The sequence below is a fragment of the Leptonychotes weddellii genome, chromosome 5, assembly GCF_054177405.1.
Source record: "Leptonychotes weddellii isolate Sample4059 chromosome 5, ASM5417740v2, whole genome shotgun sequence".
NCBI classification, from domain to species: Eukaryota; Metazoa; Chordata; class Mammalia; order Carnivora; family Phocidae; genus Leptonychotes; species Leptonychotes weddellii.
Window position 1 is genome coordinate 133,189,790 of NC_138373.1, and position 20,398 is coordinate 133,210,187.

Below are 20,398 nucleotides of genomic sequence, written 5' to 3' on the forward strand. Positions count from 1 at the left end.
GCCATCATGTATGACATTGTGGTCATTCATTTTATTTATCTATGTTATTAACAATGCCTGATTACTATTTTTACTTTAAACAATTATCTTTTGTACTAAATAAATAAATAAATGCTTAATTATTTAGACATTGTTTCCTTTAGTTCTTTGAACATAGTTACAGTTGTTAATGAAGTCTTTGTTTAATCTACTAGTTGTGTCCCTCAAAGGCAATTTTATTGTAAGCTTGTTTTTTTAAAACTATATATGGGTTGCACTTTTCCTATCTTTGTTTTGTCATATTTTGTTGCAAAATGGACATTTTAGATAACATATTGTAGTAACACTGGTTATTGGTCCCTCTGGGATAATGTTACTGTTGTTTTTGCTTTGTCATTTGTTTATGTTTTTATTTTTTATTTTTTTTATTTTTTATTTTTTTTATTTTTTATTTTTTTGAAAGATTTTATTTATTTATTTGACAGAGAGAGACACAGCGAGAGAGGAACACAAGTAGGGGGAGTGGGAGACAGAGAAGCAGGCTTCCCGTGGAGCAGGGAGCCCGATGCGGGGCTCGATCCCAGGACCCTGGGATCATGACCTGAGCCGAAGGCAGACGCTTAATGACTGAGCCACCCAGGTGCCCCTGTTTATGTTTTTAATGAGTTGACTGAATTAATTCTGTGAAGTCTATTTCCCTCTGTAGTACACACCCTCTGCTATCTTTGCTCATATATATATTTTTTTCTTTCCTTTTTTTTTTTTTGCTTGTTTTTGTCTTTTAGCAACTACTATCCCTATATCAGCATAAGTCATTTATTAGTCAAAGGCTGTACTTTAGTCATCTTAGTCAGTTAGATATTTTTCTATACCAGTGAATTTGTATGCCTGGCCTGGAGACTGTCGTAGCTTAGAGAGTTTACAGTTTTTTTCCACATGTTCAGTCAGGGGCTGGTAGCTTGGATCTTTCCTCTTTGATCACTCTGAGGGGCACATCCTTGGGCATGACCCTTAGGCATGAAGTTCTCCATGCTCTCTTCTAAATAAAGTCATTCCCCTTATTGTCTTTCTCTTCCATTGGGTAGAAGCTCAGTGTCTTTGCACAATGCCTGGGCATGAGAACAGAGGCCAATCCCTCTCAGAATGATACTTTAGTTCTACAAAAGAATATTAGAAGGGTGGTTAGCTCCTGTCTTCCTGGCTTTCCTTTGGTCATGTAACCTTTATTCTACAGGTGAGCTAGGGTAGGCATGGTCAGGGCTCCAAGTTTCCTGGCCTTTTTTTTTTTTCCCCCAAAGTAGAGCTTCTTTTCTACAAGTAGGGACTGGGTGGATGGGGAAAGAGAGTTTTAGTTTTCTTAGCTGTTCCCACCTTGAATAGAGTTTTGGAGTTAGGAGGCCTGAGAAACACTGAGAAACACCAGTGAAGCTATGGCCTTAGACCTAGAGCTGGAGGGAGAGGGAAGACCCTGGACTTCTTAGTTCCATGTGTCAAGAGTAAAATTTCCATAAATCTGAGCTGGTATAGGTTATGGGGAAAGGGAGCAAGTAATGGCTTAAATGCCATAGACTCTCACTGTTCTTACTGAGATATAGTAGATTTCCTTGAGTGAATGTTTCATTACTTTTTGTGTGCTATTGGGACAATATCCAGAGACTATATTTTTTGGTGTGTTTTTTTTTAAAATAATTCTCTCCAGTTAAGTAATTGTTCTATAGGGCAAATTGATCTGTCAAGCTCCCCACTATTACAAATTATGATGTTTTCTAATTATTTCTTTTCCAGTTTACTAATCTGCTGTTTTGCTTTATTTAGTTTGATATTAAACCTGCTTTTGATTTCTTAATTTCAGTTATTGTAATTTCTATTTCTAGAACAGTGATGCCCGGGAGAACTTTCTGGGATGATGAAAATACTCTGTAGACTGGACTGTTTTATTATGGTAGCTTCCCACCATAGGTGGCTATTGAGCTCTTGAAATGTGTGTGTAGTGTAACAAAGGAATTGACTTTTCTTTTTGTCTTATAAAGGAATGGACTTTTAAACTTCATTTAACTTCAGTTAATTGAAGTTTAAATAGCCACAGTTGGCTCACAATTAACATATTAGATGGCAGAGTTCTAGAATTGACCTTATTTTTAAAAAATGGATTCTAATTCTCTGCTGAAATTCTTAATCTGTTTCTTTATTTCATTGAATATGTTACAGTAATTTTATTTTTTTTAAAGATTTTATTTATTTAGAGATAGAGGGTGTGTGGGGTGGGGTGGGGTGAGAAGGAGGGGCAGAGGGAGAAGGAGAGAGAATTTAAAGCAGACACCCCTCTGAGCACAGAGCCCTATGCAGGGTTTTGATCTCATGACCCCAAGACCATGGCCTGAGCTGAAATCAAGAGTTGGATGCTCAACCAACTGAGCCACTGAGGTGCCCCTGTTACAGTAATTTTAAAAACTGTCTAAATTATCTGTTGGTGTCTTTCTTTTCCTGTGGTTTTCTTTATTTCTTATAAGTCCTCTTTTTTTTTTATCATGATATGGAACTTTTTATTAGACTTATTAGATTAGAATTGTGGATATAAAATTGTAGAAGATCTAGATGATATTATCCTCTTCTAACAATACTGGCTGTTTCATTTTGGAGACAGATTCCTTCATTTAGTACAAAGACATTTGTTTTATTATTGGTTATATCACTTGTTAACTCTGTGGCCTTAAGCTTGTCATGCAACAGCTCTGAACCTCAGTTTCCTCATCCATAAATAGCCCTAATATTCAACTTGCTTAAAGCAAAGGTTGTAAATGTGAATAATCAATTTCTGATAATTTTGTGAAGTCTACAAGGTAATATGAAGATGAAATTCCTATTAACAATTTGTTTATTCTACATGTAGTCAGCAATATTTTTACAGGTCTCTTGAAAATAGAAACAGGATTTTGTTAGGTAGAAATTGTTCTTACTGTTATAGACAAGTTATTTCATATTTGTGTGTATGTGTTGACATTGTTTTTGAGTAATCCATGATAGAGAAAAGCAGTGAATGGCAATGAATGGTTACAAAATCAGCTATTAATTAATGGTCTTATAATTGCAAAGTGGGAACAAATTTAAAACTCCTCTTAGTTTGTACTCTGTCATGAGGTTTCATAACACTAGGAAAGAATCTGAATGTTAGCCAGAATCCTAGGTCACAGTCAAGTTTTCTGATACAGATTGAAATTTCAAGTCATTGTGAGAAACTTTGGTAGCACCAATGGCACCATTTTTGTTTATTTTCAGAAAATTAAAGTGAGATTCTTTTTCAGCAGGTATCCACATTTCCTTACTACAATCATTCCAGTGTAACACAAAAGAAGGATCATTTTCTTATCTTGCATTTTATTAAGAAGGGAAAAAAATCCTTTGTACTTAAAGCATCATCTTCCTATAAACAGAATAATTAACTGATATAGTGCCAAATAATTTCTAAATACCTAGATAAGATTAAGGCATTTATTTTGCCAAACTCATGAGTTATTTTTCCTTTTATTTCATTTTCTACACTTAAGCCAAGAGTCTCTTATTACCCACTCAAAAACTTTTGCATTTCTGCCCTAGATTCCAGTAGTCCTTGGAATGTTTTGACATCATGTAGTATCTGAATAGAGCAATCTTATCTACAGTATAAAAAGTTTTTACTGTAGAATGATTTATTTTTTAAAAACAAAATTGTTTTCAAAATCAAGTCCCTATCATAAGATAGGGTTTTTTCAACTTGATTCTGACAAATAACTGATACTGACCATCCATTGTTCTTCAAAAGAAAAATGATTCCCTATTAGAGAGACTGCCAAGTTAAAAATATCTTCAAAAATCTGGTTAAAGCCTCATTTCCTTTCCTGTCTTCTCCACAATGTGTTTAATGTACTTGATTTGGGTAATAACACCCAGCAGTCAGGGAAGACAGAAACAGCTACCTTGATTACTCCCTTGGCATACTTATGCATGAATGGAGACTTGATGCATGAACAAAAACACTTCAAGGTCATACTCTTGATCTCCCTCCAGGTTTTTTTTTTTTCTCTTAAGATTAAACTATGATGCTTCCTCTCTTAACAAAAAAGCTATCGAGATATTAAAATGTGCTGTTTTCACAAAGCCTAAACCCAAATAGCTATGTATAGATAAAGTTCTGCAGTGGGGCAATGGTTCTATAGCATTGGATAAATATACCAACTGTCTCAGGCAGCTTCTCTTTTAACAGCTGTTTAATTAAATCTCTTCATTAATTGCAACTTCAGAAAAACCAAAGAAACCATGCACACACAAAACCCTAAAACCAACAACCTATTTATAATGGCATGCCTTTGTGTTACTACTTTTCATCATGATACCTATCAGAGAAATATATAAATCAATTGTTTGGACATTACAAATATCCTAGCAATAAATTTGAGTTCATATACTCTCTGACTATAGTTACTGCAACTGGAAAGACTCATTTCTTTCAGCTATTATTTCTAATGCTGCTAAAGAGATGCATTTGGGGAAACATTTATCAGAAGCACTAAATCAGCATTACAGATATATGCCAAGGGACCAGATGAAGCTATAATTGCAACCAATTTGTTTTTCAGATGAGGTTTTTGTTTTTGTTTTTTCAGAACTGATGGATGGCCATATTTTTAAAGATAATATGTATCTGTCATGGATTAACACAGGAGAGTGATACAGATATACTCTAAAGCAGGAAGACATGCTGGTGAGAAGAGGTGTATATAAATATATATATAGGAAGAAATGAAATAATCAAAAGGTCTATTTCATGCTTGAGACCTACATAACATCCCTTCAAAGTGGCATACTGATGCAAATGCTAAGCTCATACTCAGGAGGTTGGGATAATGGGGATGTGTCTTAAACCAGGGCCTCTTAACCTGGTACGATTGACATTTGGGGATGGATAATTCTTTGTGTGAAGGGTTGTTCTCTGTATTCTAGGATGTTTATCATAGTGTATAGAATAGCATAATGTATAGAATAACACTGGCCTCTACCCACTAGATGCCAGTAGCACCCACCCTGAATTGTGACAATCAAAAATGTCTCCAGACATCGCCAAATATTCTCTGAGAGAAAATTGCTAGTTGGTAAGAACCATGGGAGTTAAAGAAGGCAACAGGATAAAAACTCTTTGGTCCATTTAGCATTATATTATCATATCCCATCTAGGAAAGCTGTGGATTTTTGTAGGTCATCCATATGTTTCCTGATGCCTCCTTTATCTATAGCAATACCCCAAGCCTCAAATCTCTAAATTAATACTCTCTTGGCTTACAGGAAGTCTAACTTTTTATTTCCTTTTTGCAGATTTCCTGAGTAATTTCTTGGGGAGCCGAAATTTCTAGGAGTGCTTGGATAGGCAGAATTCTGACAGACACAAATCTCCTTCTTGCAGTTCCAGCATCTTTCTGTTCCAGTGTTCATTCTCCCTGACGTTTGTTGCTTAGGGGTTGTTGCTCATGTGATTGTCAGTGTTGCCACAGATATTCTCAGTTTTCAATATTTTCTTCCTCTGGCCATAAACAAAACAAAACAAGAAAAAGGTTTTTTTTCTTTATATGACTAGTCTTTTCAAATATTTTCTCATAGCAGGCAGGTTGGGCCCCAGTAGATTCTTTCTATATTCTACATCATTCACTTTCTTAGAGCTAATAGGCCTCCAAGGGGCAATGTTAAGGGAATAGTGAATCCTCGTCTCATACTCTCCCTGGAAACATTGCTCATTGCAAGCTCAGGTTCTACTGATCTCTTGTACACTCTATCAGACTTACTCTTACTTGGATATTTTCCCATAGAGTCCTATGTCCCACACAAATCAAGATCTATTATGGGAAATAGATTTCTGTGCCCTGGGACATTCCAAGGTTAAGAAATGGGTTGATAAACTTATGAATGGTTAGACGATGGCTCTGCTCAGGAGCAGAGAAAGAGGCTCCATGGGTTACGGAGGTTTAGCTTCCAATTCCATCTAATAGAATTTTATATCTGACATAGCTTCAAATATTCTGTTACGTATTTTTATTTTATAGCTGGTAACTTAATGTTTTTATTTTTGCAATAGTTTTGTTGCAAATTGTAGATATGGCTATTATCCCCTAATTAATCTATGAATTTTAAAATAAAATTGTTTTTTAGCTTGACACATTTCTAAATTTATCTAACAAAATATTTGGATGAAATGTTGAAAAATATAGACAGTCACCACTTTGTGTAGTGTAATATTAACTAAAACTCATATATGTCAAAACTATGCCCTCACTTTGCATGGTTTCATAGTAACTGAGAAATTGTGCAAATAGAGGACACAGTTCTGATATGTATGTTGTATAGTTAGCACAGGACTGAGAAAAGTGAAGACTGCCTTATTAAATAAGAATAATGATGGAGGACTTGTCTGGCACATATTCAACATGTGGTAAAGCATTTGAAAGGAGATACAGTAGTCCTTCATAAGAATGAAGTGCTAGTACAGAGGAAAAATAATAGAGAGGCGTCTCAGTAAAGATTTAAATTTAGTGTATTAAACACAGATTTTTCTTTTTGGACTTGGATTATACATATTGTCATCATTAATTCCACATATGACCTTCTTTCATCTTAACTACTTAAGTAATACATTTTCTGATATATAATATAATAAATACCTATGACAGTGCTACCCAAGCTAAGAATGAGAACAGTACAATACCTTACCATATGTAGTCTTTGGACTTGCCTTTTCACTTAACATTATATTATTATTACTATATTATTAATAATGTATGTAGCTATAGCTCCTTTACTACTATATATTTTCTTCTGTGTGAAAAAGAGCAGTTTATTTGCTCATTCTCTAGTTGATGGACATTGGATTGCTATCATTTATTTTTCTTTACTGTTAAGAACAAGGTTTCCAGGAAGCTGTGAATTCTCCTACACACTTCCTGGTGCACATAATGTAATATAAGAGTTTATTGTAAAGCTGAGGTTCTTCATCTATATAGAGTTGGTTTCTGTGTGCGTTATGACATAAGGATTTGATTTTATTCTTTTGTTCCATTTGGAACTAATATACATTGGTGCAACTCCTATGGAAAACAGAATGGAGATTCCTCAAAAAATTGAAGATTGAACTACCATATATCCAGCAATGCCATTTCTGGGTATATATCCAAAGGAAATGAAAACAAGATCTCAAAGAGATACCTGCACATCTGTGTTCTTTACAGCATTAATCACAATGGCCAGGATATGGAAATAACCTATGTGTTCATCTCTCTCTCTCTCTCTCTCTCTATATATATATATATGAATATTATTCAGCTGTAGAAAAGAAGAAAATCTTAACATTTGCACTGACATGGATGTACTTTAAGGACATTTTGCTAAGTGAAATAAGCCAGACAGAAAAACAAATACTGCATGGTATCATTTACATGTAGAATCTAAAAAAAAAAAACAAAAACATAAAGGTTGAGCTCATAGTAACAGAGAGTAGAAAAATTATTTTCAGGGACTGGGGAGTGGGATAAATAGAGTTTGGTAAGAGGGTATTAAGTTTCAGCTATGAGATGAGTAATTAGATGAGAATCTAATGTAAAACATGGTGACTATAATTGATAACACTGTATTGTGTAATTGAAATTTGCTAAGAGAATAGAAATGAAATGTTCTCACCCCTTCCCCCAAAAAGATGTAAAGTGATGGATGTGTAAATTAACTAAATGGGAGGAATCATTTCACAATATATACATACAAAATCAGATCCTACATGTACAGTTTAAATATCTTACAAATTTATGTCAATTATACCTTAATAAAACTGAAAAAGTGCATATAATAGAAAAAAAAAACTTATTTGTAAGACTTAAAAGATACAAGAGAACAACTAAAGATTCTAAAACATCAATAAAAGCTATCTTTAAGTGACTTCCCCTCAGATTTCACTTTCTACATGAGAATGTAGAAAAATAAATATTGTATACTATTTAAAATGACAATGAGAGAGGATAACGGAAAAATGGTCCATGTGAACTTCACCTGTTGCCCTTCTGCTCCCACTCCCAGTCTATCTACCTCTCCTGAGCTTAGGATCTACTAAGGCTAACATCCAGCCAGAGACAAGTGAACTCCTGGCCGGTAGCTTTCTGATCTAGCATCTTGGCCAGTAGACAACTGATGTAGGGCTCTCCCCTGAGCTGATAGAAGAGCTCAGACAGCAGAGTCCACAGAGTCCAGCACACTATTGAAATTCATGGACCCTTGGGAGCAAATTCTACATTGGTCTTACATGTCAAAGCCTCCTGTCCTTGATTTTCAAGATCTTAGCTTAGAGTTGATGAACAGGTAAGCTGAGGTCTTCCTAGTCCTGAGTCTAAGTTAATATAAAGAGGCTAGAAGGAGGGAGGTCTCTTAGAAGATAGCAGCTTGACTTCTACAACATTGCTTGACCATGCTTGCAGGGAACAGTTACTCTGACATCAGTGTGCTCACTTAGAGTACATCAACACTAGGACTTGAACCCTAGCAGGTCTAAGAAAAATCACAAATTCTCCACTTCTCTGGGTGGTAAATTTAGAGGGGTGAGCTTGCCCTAGTGTTGTAATTTACCATTTTGAAGGGCTGTGTAGGTAAACCTTGTTAAATCAGAGGTGAAGGTTAGCAAGCTCATACCTTGGACTGAGACTTACTCTGTGTTAAAACTGACATTTTTATCTCCATATGTTTGGCTCCTGGTTACAACTCCCAACTCATTCTCATTGCAAAGAGAAGGAAGAGGAAGGGAGTATTACTTATAAACCCTAACAATAGCCTCTTTTAATAGTTTCATAAAATTAGGAATACATTTCTAAATATAATAAAAATAAATGCTAGTTAAGAAACACACTCCCAGATAACCCTGAGATCAAAGGAAAATTGCAAACTCCCTGTAAGAAAGAGTACTTAAGCCCATGAGAAATAGTGAAAGCAGTACTCAGAAACATTTATGGCCTTAATTATTAGGGAAGAAAAATGAAACTGAAGTATCTCAGTAATCACCCAAAGAATTCAGAAAAGATAAACAAAATACTTATAAGGAAACCAGTATGTGGGTGTGGCCATCTTTTGTTTTTCTGTTTCCCTACCTTGCCTGTGAAATCCCTTTTTATCATTTCCTCTTCCTCTATTCACTAAGCTGCTTTAAAATCCTCCAGGATTGGAGTACAGGGTAAGAGTAGAACTAAGGGGCAAGACAAGTTGTACAATTGTATCTTGTGTTGGCTTCGCTGGGAAAGGCAGATGTTCAAAGAGTAGCTTTTTCTCTTGAAGGGCACTGTGTAGGTTATTTCTAGACCTATCACTGGGGATTTCCATCTTAAGGAGTCAGGCTTCCCCAACTCAGATCATGGCTCCTCATGGCCCATTCTCAGTTCAAGTCCCTTGACTCCTCCTTTTAAAATACCTCAAGCTTGTCTTTCTGACCAGAGACCCTATTCATTTAGCTTCTAGGAGATGTACCTATGTCCATATCTACATATGGACATATGTCCATGTCCTGTCAAGGGCAGCAAATCTTATTGTTGTCTCTTCGCTCTGACAGTAGGGGCAAGTTTCTCTGCTTCAGAGTTTTTAGGTGTGAGTCATATCCTAACTCCTGTATCCCCCAGATTTCAGCAGATAGATATGTCTAGTTCCCCGTGCCATAATGGCAGCTTCCTCATTTGGCTTTAAGTGAGGGGAAAACACTTGTTTCTGTCCAGTGGAATACTTGCAATGTCCTCCATTATTGTCTCTTTAAATTTTTACTGCATTCTTAGCCTTCTTATAGATAGTGGATGCAGATGATGGATTAATGTTTACTGAACCAGTTTTTAATACCTCCTTTTTAAGTCCTGCATAGAAAAACTGGCATTTTGATTTAGAATGTGAGGGTAGCACCGACTGTTCTCAGAGAGGCAGCCTCAGCCAAAACTGTAAGCAGGAAGAGTCCCATGTGAACAGTATGCAAGAATTGGAGTAGATTATTTTCAGAAGAACATATTCAAAATTTCAACAAAGTATGAAAAGATGTTCAAACTCATGAGTAATATAATGTGTTGTTATTTTATACTAGTCATACTTTTAAGATTTAACAGGTGTGATTAACACTTATAAGGATATCCTCATGCCTTGCTGATGGAATTGTGAATTCTGTATCCCTTCTGAAAAGCAATCTGCAACTTTAATTAAAAATGTTTTGCGGTGCCTGGGGGGCTCAGTTGTTAAGCATCTGCCTTTGGCTCAGGTCATGATCCCAGGGTCCTGGGATTGAGCCCACATGGGGCTCGTTGCTCAGCAGGGAAGCCTGCTTCTCTGTCTCCCACTCCCCCCAGCTTGTGTTCCCTCTCTCGCTGTCTCTGTCAAATAAATAAATAAAATCTTTTAAAAAAAATGTTTTAAAAACTTACATCCCAATTGACCTAGCAGTTCTACTTTGGCATTCTTTTTGTCCTATAAAAATGAAACTGCTAGTGTGTAAGTATATATCATCAAGGATGTGTATTCCAGCATTGTTCAGGATGGTGAGGATATAAAATAACAATAATAAATAAAAAATTAACTAGCAACAATGGAAAGGCCATTAAAATAGAAGAATGAATGGTTGAATAAATTTAAAGTGCATTGTATACCTGAAACTAATAGAACACTGTATGTTATACTGGAATTTAAAAAATTAAAAGAAATCACAATAATAAATAAATAAATAAATAAAATACTATTCAACTCTTAAGAATAATGAATTAAGACTATACTAATTCCAGGACATCTGGCCAGTTCAGTCAGTAGAGCATGTGACTCTTGATCTCAGGGGTGAGTTTGAGCCCCATGTTGGGTGTAGAGATAACTTAAAATCTTTAAATATATATATATATACTAATTCCCTTGTTGGTATTCACTATGGGTAATTATTTAGTGAGAAAAAGCAAGATCCAGAAAAATGTACATACTATGATCACATTTTTTTGAAAAATATTTGTACCTTTATTTTATTATTTTATTTATTTTATTTTTTTAGAGAGGGGGAGGGCTCAGCACTGAGCCTGACATGGGGCTCCATCCCACAACCCTGAGATCATGACCTGAGCCAAAATCAAGAGTCACTCAACCAACTGAGCCACCCAGGTGCCCCAAAATTTGTACCCTTAAATGTATGTTTGCATTTATGTCTGTGTTTAGGGGGTGCGTTATTATGAGAGTATGGAAATAAATATAAAGAATATATGGGTTACTTGGGGTTGTTGGGGAGAGGGATGACATTAATAGATTAAGGGGATAGAAAGTTGGAGGAGGCAAATGAGAGAGAAATACACATGACTGAATCACATTTATGAGTGGATATAAATTTTATATGTGTATACAATAAATTAAGGCAATAAAAGAAAAATAATAGCACAGATCTCTGAATTTCAATAGGAAAACAAACAGAACTGAAATCCCGGGAGAAGGTTGAGAGAAAGCTTGTCAGCTCATATTCTCATGCAGAAATTAACTTTCATCATTCTTGTCATTGGAAAAGAATTAATAATATAATAAATTGAGCTCAAGCACAGTCAATATGAAATTTAATCACTAGGCATAATTGAAGATACAAGGATCAAATCATGAAACATATATACTGTTAACTTCAATTTTGAATCTTTCTAAGGCTCAAAACTTTCCAAAATAAATTACCTGTAGCAGAGGATTTGTTTGTCCACAACTATGAAGCCAAAACTAAAAACAAAAAATAAACAAAAACTTTCATTAATCAATTCTTGATATGTTGGTGGTGTTTCCTTCCTCATTACATCAGCTTTCTGTTAACAACATTGCTGGTGATTAATTGATTTCTGAAGCCTGAGCACCCAAACTCAAAAGACATAAAAAGCAAACAGGATATTCTTATTTCTATAGACAGACAGTCTTGCTCTAGCAAAGTCGTTCTTCAAGTGTGGTCCAAGTACCCTTGGGAATCCACAAGACCTCTTTAGGTACACAAGGTGAAAGATTTCTTTAATAATACTTCTAAGTCATCATTTGTCCTTTCATCTTCATTTTCTTATAAGAATTTCACAAAGTTTTCCAGAGGGTACAGGATATTTGATATCACAATAAATTAAATTCAGAAGCAGATACTGGAATTTAACTGTTTTCTTTTCTTTTAAATATAGTTACTTTTCCTTAAAATCCTTTATGTTAACTTGTAACGGGGTTAGTATTACATTAAATAATTATTAACAAATTTTTAGCATTAATTTTTAGTGTGATAAATAACTATCATTAGATATAACCCACATAAACACAAACACTTTGGGATCTCAATATTTTTTGAGTGTAAAAAGGATCCTGAAACAAAATGTTAGAAAAGTACTACTCAGACGCCAATGTGTTAAGCTTACCCTTTTGCAAAAGACTGTCACCATCTTGGAGGGCATGTTTTATGGATGGAAAAAATGGGAATGCAAAGTACAGTTACATTTATATGCCATTAACATAATATAAAAACAGTGAAAAATGATCAACTTCATTCATAATAAAAGACATACAAAGTAAGACAGCAATGCAATAGACTGCCATTTTTTTTTCAACTATAAGATTGGCACTCTTATACACTGTGGGAATATAAAGTAGTCTAACTTTTGGGGCTTTAAATACAAAATACAATAATTTGGGGCTCCTGGGTGGCTCAGTCATTAAGCGTCTGCCTTCCGCTCAGGTCATGATCCCGGGGTCCTGGGATCGAGCCCCGCATTGGGCTCCCTGCTCAGCAGGGGGCCTGCTTCTCCCTCTGCCTGCCACTCCCCCTGCTTGTGCTCTTTCTGTGTCAAATAAATAAATAAAATCTTTAAAAACAAGACAGAACAAAAAACCCAAAAAACAAAATACAGTAGTTTTTGTACTTTAACTAAACTATGCTCCTTTTCTTTATGCCACCTATAAATGTGTTAATGTTTTTTGTTTTTTATTTTTTATTCAAGTATAATTAACATACAGTGTTATATTAGTTTCAGGTACACAATAAAATGATCCAGTAATTCCATACATTTATCAGTGCTCATAAAGATAAGTATACCCTTAATCCCCTTTATGTCACCCATTTTCCCCACCCACCTCCCCTTTGGCAATCAAAAAACAGAATTTTAAATATAGACAACAAACTGGTGGATGTGTTAATCTTGACTCAAGTTTGCAATAATTGTCACAGCCATATTCAGTGAAGCACTGTTTGTAAACTACTCCCCCAAAAAGGGAAAAAATTGATGTGTTCATAAATAGAAGAATTGTACAATGTTATGGAATGTCTATTCAGTGAAATACTGTGAACACATTTGGTTGTATATTGTAGATTCTGTGTCCAGTATACAACTATTATGATTATTGTATTTTAGATATTTAAGTAAATTGTAGAACAGTATGAGTAGTACATACTACATGTATTTTAAAAAAGAATAAGTATGGGACATCTGGGTGGCTCAGTTGGTTAAGCATCTGCCTTTGGCTCAAGTCATTATCTGGGGGTCCTGGGATCGAATGCTGCATCAGACTCCTTGCTCAGAGTGGGGAGCCTGCTTCTCCCTCTGCCTGAAGCTCCCCCTGCTTGTGTGCTCTCTCTCTCTGAAAAATAAATAAGTAAAATCTTTAAAAAAATAAAAAAGAATAAGTATATGTACAAATTCTAGTATGTGAATAAGTGTGTGTACAGGGAGTATGAGGGTGTGTAAGACTGGCATATATGTGTTTGTATAGCTATTTTCAGGAAAGATAGACAATAATCAATTAATAATGATTTCTAGCAGTGATAAAGATGGGATCATGGGGGCTTTTCAGTTTTTATTTCCTGTTTACCTCTCTCCTTTGAATTTTTAAAACTCAAAAACATGCATTTTTTTTAAATAAATTTTTAACAAAATGATATTTGTGTTTCTCAAAAAATATTAATGATTATTATCTTTTAGGAGTTTGTCTTCAGGAAGACTCAATTATACTGGACATAAAGAGCTTCTTGAAAGGGCATGAAAAACACAACACTGGTGAGTTTGTCTTATGATAAAGTTAAATTCCAACCACTAGGCATTTTTAAGCATGTGCTGAATGCACAGCCAGTGCTCTGCTGCTGGAGAGACCTGAAGATGACATAATATGGATTCTATTGATCTATCGATTTGCCAGTATGAACTCATGTATTCTTAATCCAGGTCTGCAGCAAGAACAGGATAAGGTAGAAGAAAGAGGGATTCACAGGAGCTTGGAAAATTAGGTGGAAGAAAAGCCCTAGCAAAAACTTTCCCTGAAGGAGCTAATTAATATTTCATGGTTCTGACAGGATGTATGCCTGGGGACAGAAGTGACAGGCAGGAGGGGGAAATAAAGAAGAAGACAGGAAAGACAGCAGCTTCATATCAGTGACGGTAACCACATTTTTTCTGTCTAGAAAGTAAGGCTTAATGTGTATTGAGAGCTCATCCTAGGCTATTACCAAAAAATTAATAGATATTATAAAATGGCAGTATAACATGATCTAATATTATATCTGTGAAGCATATGACATGATATTATGTATATTACTATTGTACAGTGTCATACATCATTCTATCATCTATAGCATAGAGTGTTACCAAAAGACAAATGTAAATTGATAGTATCAGACTAGTACAGTTTTCAATCTGCACAAGCTGTTATTACCTCTTTGTAACCCTTTCAGGAAGATGTAACTCTTTGAGAAAAGGAAAGAAACTGAAAGGTGGAGGACTTTTTCAAGGTCTCATAACTAATAAGTGGTAGAACCAGGTCCCTGGTTTCAAAGTTCTTAAAAATTTCAGTACATATTTTATTTATAGATAGCATGTCATTTTACCGCTTGTGCAGAACAGAGACCAGATTCCCTGTTTTATCCACTGAACTTGCACCACAGCTTCAAATTCCGTATTTAACATCCAGTCACATTTTAATATTGTTTGTCTTATGGTCTCATTTGTTATGAGCTCTTGGCCATCACCAACATTTACTGAGCACCTGCTGGGTCCAGGGCATTGTGTTACAAACCAAGGATATAAATTGAAATGGGAAATAATCTATGCTTTAAAGAGGCTAATAATTGATTTCATGAGACAGGAAACATATATAAAATAATTATAGTATCATATGGCAAACAAAGGCAAGTGCTGAATAAAACATAGTCAGAAAATGACGTGGAAGTTGAAAGAAACGTGACTTTTATCAAGCTTTGTGGTCTTACACAATTTGCTTATTTTTTCCTAGCTTCAGTTTTCTTATCTGCAAAAATGGGTTTGTTGTGAGAATTAAATCAGAAAATACATATAAATCACTTAGTGCCTGACACATATGGAGCACTGAATAAATGGAAACCATTATTAATATTTTCTTCTCTTCTTTCCCTTCTCTGTTTCTTTTTCTCTTCTTTCCTGAAGTCTCAGACTAAATAATATGAAAGGTCTCAGACTTTAAGGAAAGTACAGAGAAGTAGAAACTCATGGGGAACAAGTTTTTGACATGGGGAAGGTAAGAAGTGAATATATTTCTAATATCAAATTTAGAATATATAATTAACAACATTTAAGAGAATGACTATTTATATAAAATTTTATAACATATTCCATATTAGAGTTTATGCATATTATGTGGGTCTTGAGAATGCTTAAAAAGTAGCACCTCTCTTCTCTATCTTCTTTTATTCTGGCTCTGAACAAAGTGAGAAATTGGAAAACAAAATGAAACCAAACCCAGCAAGACAGATGACGGCCGTTACGATTGCCATTGTTACTGAGAAAGACTGAGTTGAAAAACGTAGTTCAGTGTAATAGCCAAATGGGCTTGCTCCCTAACCCCTCAAGAATACAGACTTACCTCACTTCCTCACGGTTGTGCTGCATAGGGCAGGGCAGCCACAATTGCAAGGACAGCACCTCTAGCACTGAGCTTATATTCTAGCTGAAAAAAAGCAAGAGCCAGCTTCTCTCTTGGTTGGGAAATGCAGAGAGGAGAAGAGGGTAAAGGCCTGGGTTAAGCATACCTCATTCAGTCTTCTTCCAGACTTACCAGTCAGATAACTACCTCTACCTCAATGAGTGGGCTAGCAAGGGGAGGGAAGGGACAGCAAGAAGACGGCAAGATTTTAGGATATTCTTCTCAACAAACCTTGGGTTGAGGCAGGGAATAGTTACATTCACACATGCCCTGGCACATCTACCCATGAACACACTCTGAAGACTGCAAGAAGCAAAACCAAGAACCTATGTGGGGATATCCAGCTAATCTGTTTTGTTGAGGAGCTGATCTAGGATGATGAAAGAAAAGTCAGATAAGCCATAAGGGAGAGAATATTAGGTGCCAAGTCACTCTCATAAATTTAATTTTTCCTTCTTGAACCTATACCCGCCTGCTGGATAGCTTAATAGCCATTGGTTTTTTTGGTGTTTCTCGGGGGTGGAGGGGTGGGGGCAGGATGGGGTAAAAAAATTAAAGCACAATATTTAGACTAGAGTTACGTTAACTTAGTTCAACTCAGAATTATTGGAAACCCTTTAGTATCACTGCTATTTTTTGAAGTTTTAAAAAGTAATGTATGACATCCATATAGAAAAGTGCATGAACATAAATATTCAGCTCAATAAATTTTCATGAGGAAAACAACCTTGTAACTCTCACCAAGGTCAAGAAATAATATATGTAGAGCCCTCTTCCTGCCCGCACCCATGCCCCGGGTATTTCTATCCTGACTTCTAATCAAGGTTTTGCCTTTAGGTCTATTTTTGCTCAATACTGTATTTGTCATAGTTGTTTCTACTATTCCTTCATTTTCATGCTGGATAGTATTCCACTGGATGGATATACCACAGTTATGTCATTTCATTCTGTGGTTGATGTATTTTGGGGAAATTTCCAACTGGGAGCTGTTTGTACATTCTTATGCGCATCTGGTTATACACGTGTACTTTATTTTGTAAATTTCAAATGAGTAGTGATAGTGGTTGTGCAAAGTTGTTTCACATCCTCACCACATTTTGTATTATGTCTTTTAACCATTCTATTGTATGTGTAGTGGTATTGTAGTATTTAATTGTGGGGTTAATTTGTATTGCCCTGGTAACTAAAATGGTTAAGCACATTTGTGAAAGTTTATTCTCCATTGGGTATCATCTTTTCTAGGTTGATGGTTGAGCTGTCTTTTCCATCTCACCCACCTCCAGCTGTGTGCACTTTCTACTTGATTATACAAAGAACATGTAAAGACTGGGAATGAGCCCTTTCTCAGTCGTATTTCTTCTTTTATCTGAGACTTATTTTCTTTCATTCTAATTGCATCTTTAATAAATACCTTCATTTTAATATAGTTTATTTTCCTTTATTATTGATTCTTTTATGGTTAATGATTTTTATACCATGCTTAAGAAATATTTCACTACAAATCTACACTGTACTAGGAATTAATTTTTGTGTATGGTAAAAGAAAATTTAGTGTTTTTTTTTTCTCGTGGATCCAACTGATCCAACACCATTTATTAAAAAGGTAGTTTTTTTCCAAGAGAAATGAAAACTTATGTTCATGCAAAACCATGCATGTGAATGTTTATACAAGCTTTATTCATAATCTCCAAAAACTGGAAACAACCCAATTGTCTTTCAGGAGATAATAAAAAAGACTGGTACATACCTACAATATAAAACTACTCATCAATAAAAGGTAATGAATTATTGATAGATGCAGCAACATGGATTAATCTCAAATCCATTTTGCTAAGAGAAAGAAGCCAACCACAAAAGAAGACAACATACTGTATGGTTCTATTTATATGATATTCTGGCATATACATTATCATTTACATTATGAAGGCAAAACTATAGGGATAAAAAACATGTCAGTGGTTACCAGGGGATACGGGAAATATTTTGGGGGTGATGAAACTGTTTTATGGCTGTGGTGGTATGTATACAACTCTATACCCCTGTCTAATTCACAAAGAGTAGAATTTACTGTCCGTACATTTTTTAATTTCTAAAATCCAAAATTTAAAAAAATATCTCAAATAAAAAGAAAATTTATTTTCCCCACTGCTCTATGGTGTCACAAAAATTAGTTTGCATTGATATATGGTGCTACGTCCCAAGTAGAGAGTACATGGTGTGGAAGCCAAAGACTAGAAGCAGGAGTGGCTTCACTTTATTTTCACTCACAATGACACAGTCTGAGAACTTGGTTGTCTCATTTCTGTAAGTCTGGTCTTTGCAGGGATAAAATGTTCTGTTCCCCAAAGGAGACGTATCCAACTGGTGGACACATTAATAGGTTTATTTGACTATAAAGCTGCCTAAAGTCCTCTTATGTACAGGGCTCAGCAAGCAACTTGGCCTGGGTAATCAACCCAATCATCAGGAGGAGGTAGGACCACTATTACTCAATGGGAGCAGGGTAGAATGTGTTTAGATCTGGATTTACTTGAGCATCTCTTGATATTTCCTTGCTCAGTTGTGCTGGTAAATAGACAAGTGTAACCATCCTAGTCTGAGAAACGCCATGGTAACCACGAGTCCCTACCCATAAGGGATAAGGATCTAGGTGATACCACCTGATAAACCACTAAGACCAGCATTTGAAGGTAAAAGGAACACAGAATGGATGGAAAAATAGGGATAGGTAGATTATTAGCTGCAGCCTAAAAACCAGCTGCAGTGGCCAGGACTAAATTTGGTCCCTGTAGACTTCCTCTTCTTAGGTATTCTCCAGAAAAGGATTTTCACTGGAATCCTGGAGTAGCTGCTCTCTGAATGTCTATGAAAGAATAGATCATAGGGATGCAAGGACTGACCTGTGATGAGCACAGACATGGCCCAGCCAGATCCTCCTAACTGTAGGAGTTTTGTCAGCAGACAAAACTCAGATTGGAGCCTTGTAAGCTATAGGGATCCACTTTTCCCAAGATCATGCCCTTCCAGGAGTGGTTTACATCCAATGACTGATCAAGGCAAGGGTAGAAAGTCCTAGTCCTTTTAGGGACTAGGGGCAACTCTCTTGGGCCACTTAAGCTTTCGAGCTCCGTATGGGCTTATCTGGTATTATTGGCAGCCTTACTTAATCTGCTTCTTTCCCTGTTCTTCCATGGCTCTGGATCTCAAGGGTACTTCCTAATAAACTTCCTGCATGCTACACTCTGTCTCTAAGAATCTGCTTCCTGTAAACCCCAACCTGTAACACATGGCAACTATCTCAAAGCCTCTAGAGAACTCTTGAGCATCTGCTATAGGCTAGACAGAAAATCTTTTTCAGCCCAACCCCATCAGCCTGTAAAGTCCACTCTGTTCCCAGGATGTCATCCTGAGCCCTTCAGAAGAAGATGCTAGTTATTGGTTATTCTTTGTATGGACCCTCAATAAGCTCCTAACTTTCCTTCTCTAAAGTGTGACGTGAAACCATATAGTGAGTTCTTATTCATAAAATGCCTGAATTATTATAATGGAGATTATGTCTTCTCTAAGACTTCCCTTATGAAGAAATCTATGTACATCATTAGTAAGTTACCTATCATCTTTTTTTTTTTGGTGAAAAAATTTATATTTAGATTTAGCCAGCTGGACTCAGTTTAGATGATTCCAATTTTGTTGGCAACATCCAAAGCATCATAGCCAGTAGCCAGTCAAACATATGCCTTCTTCTCTCCATCAGGCCTGATCAAGGTGTTGACCTTGGCCACGTCAATGTCGTAGAGCTTCTTCACAGTCTGTTTGATCTGGTGCTTATTGGCCTTGATATCCACAAAGAACACAAGTGTGTTGTCTTCTGTTTTCTTCACGGCTGACTCAGTAGTCAGGGGGAACTTGATGATGGCATAGTGATCAAGCTTGTTTCTCCTGGGGGCGCTCTTTCGAGGATATTTGGGCTGCCTCTGCAGACGCAGTGTCTTGGGTCGTCGGAATGTAGGTGACGTGCGGATCTTCTTTTTTTTGTGACTGTGGACACCTTTCAGCACCGCTTTCTTGGCCTTCAAAGCCTTTGCTTTGGCTTTGGCTTTGGGTGGGGCAGGGGCTTCCTTCTTAGCTTTCGGCGCCATCTTCGTAAAAGGGCTACCTATCACCTTTTTCTTACTGCAAATAAGTCAGGTGCTCCTTGCTTACATCTCAGGAAAAATAACTTCAGTGGCTTTGAAATTGATTCTAAGAAGTTCAAATTATGTGCATTTATTCCTTTCATGTCTTATGCTCAGGCTGGAATTGGCTGGTTCTTCATAACAGAGGTAATATAAACATCTCTTTTCAAAATGGTGGTATTTATTAACTGTCTTTTCTAAGCTCAGGTTGCATAATATTGTGGATTAGGAGGAGTTTTGCTGTATTCCATTCCTATCTCATTCAATTTATCACTAAGTTTATTGGGGTATTTCTAGATTTA

At 36.0% G+C, this 20,398-nt stretch overlaps 2 long non-coding RNA genes and 1 pseudogene across 2 annotated transcripts in view; 1 reads left to right on the forward strand and 2 right to left on the reverse strand.

Moving 5' to 3' along the window:
• Window positions 1–14,405, forward strand: part of LOC115943165 (uncharacterized) — a 90,490-nt gene extending 76,085 nt beyond the window's left edge. The window contains exons 2-3 of the long non-coding RNA XR_014145124.1: window positions 13,953–14,027; window positions 14,321–14,405. This is a non-coding gene — a long non-coding RNA (uncharacterized LOC115943165). The remainder of the gene's footprint in view (window positions 1–13,952; window positions 14,028–14,320) is intronic.
• On the reverse strand, window positions 3,809–15,970 carry LOC145721449 (uncharacterized). The gene is made up of 3 exons (XR_014145125.1): window positions 15,862–15,970; window positions 11,689–11,730; window positions 3,809–5,530 (listed from the first exon to the last, which is right to left on the reverse strand). It is a non-coding gene; the product is annotated as an uncharacterized LOC145721449 (long non-coding RNA).
• A 3,576-nt stretch (window positions 15,971–19,546) lies between these two features.
• LOC102728029 (large ribosomal subunit protein uL23 pseudogene) lies at window positions 19,547–20,079 on the reverse strand (annotated as a pseudogene).
• Between the last annotated feature and the right edge of the window lie 319 nt (window positions 20,080–20,398).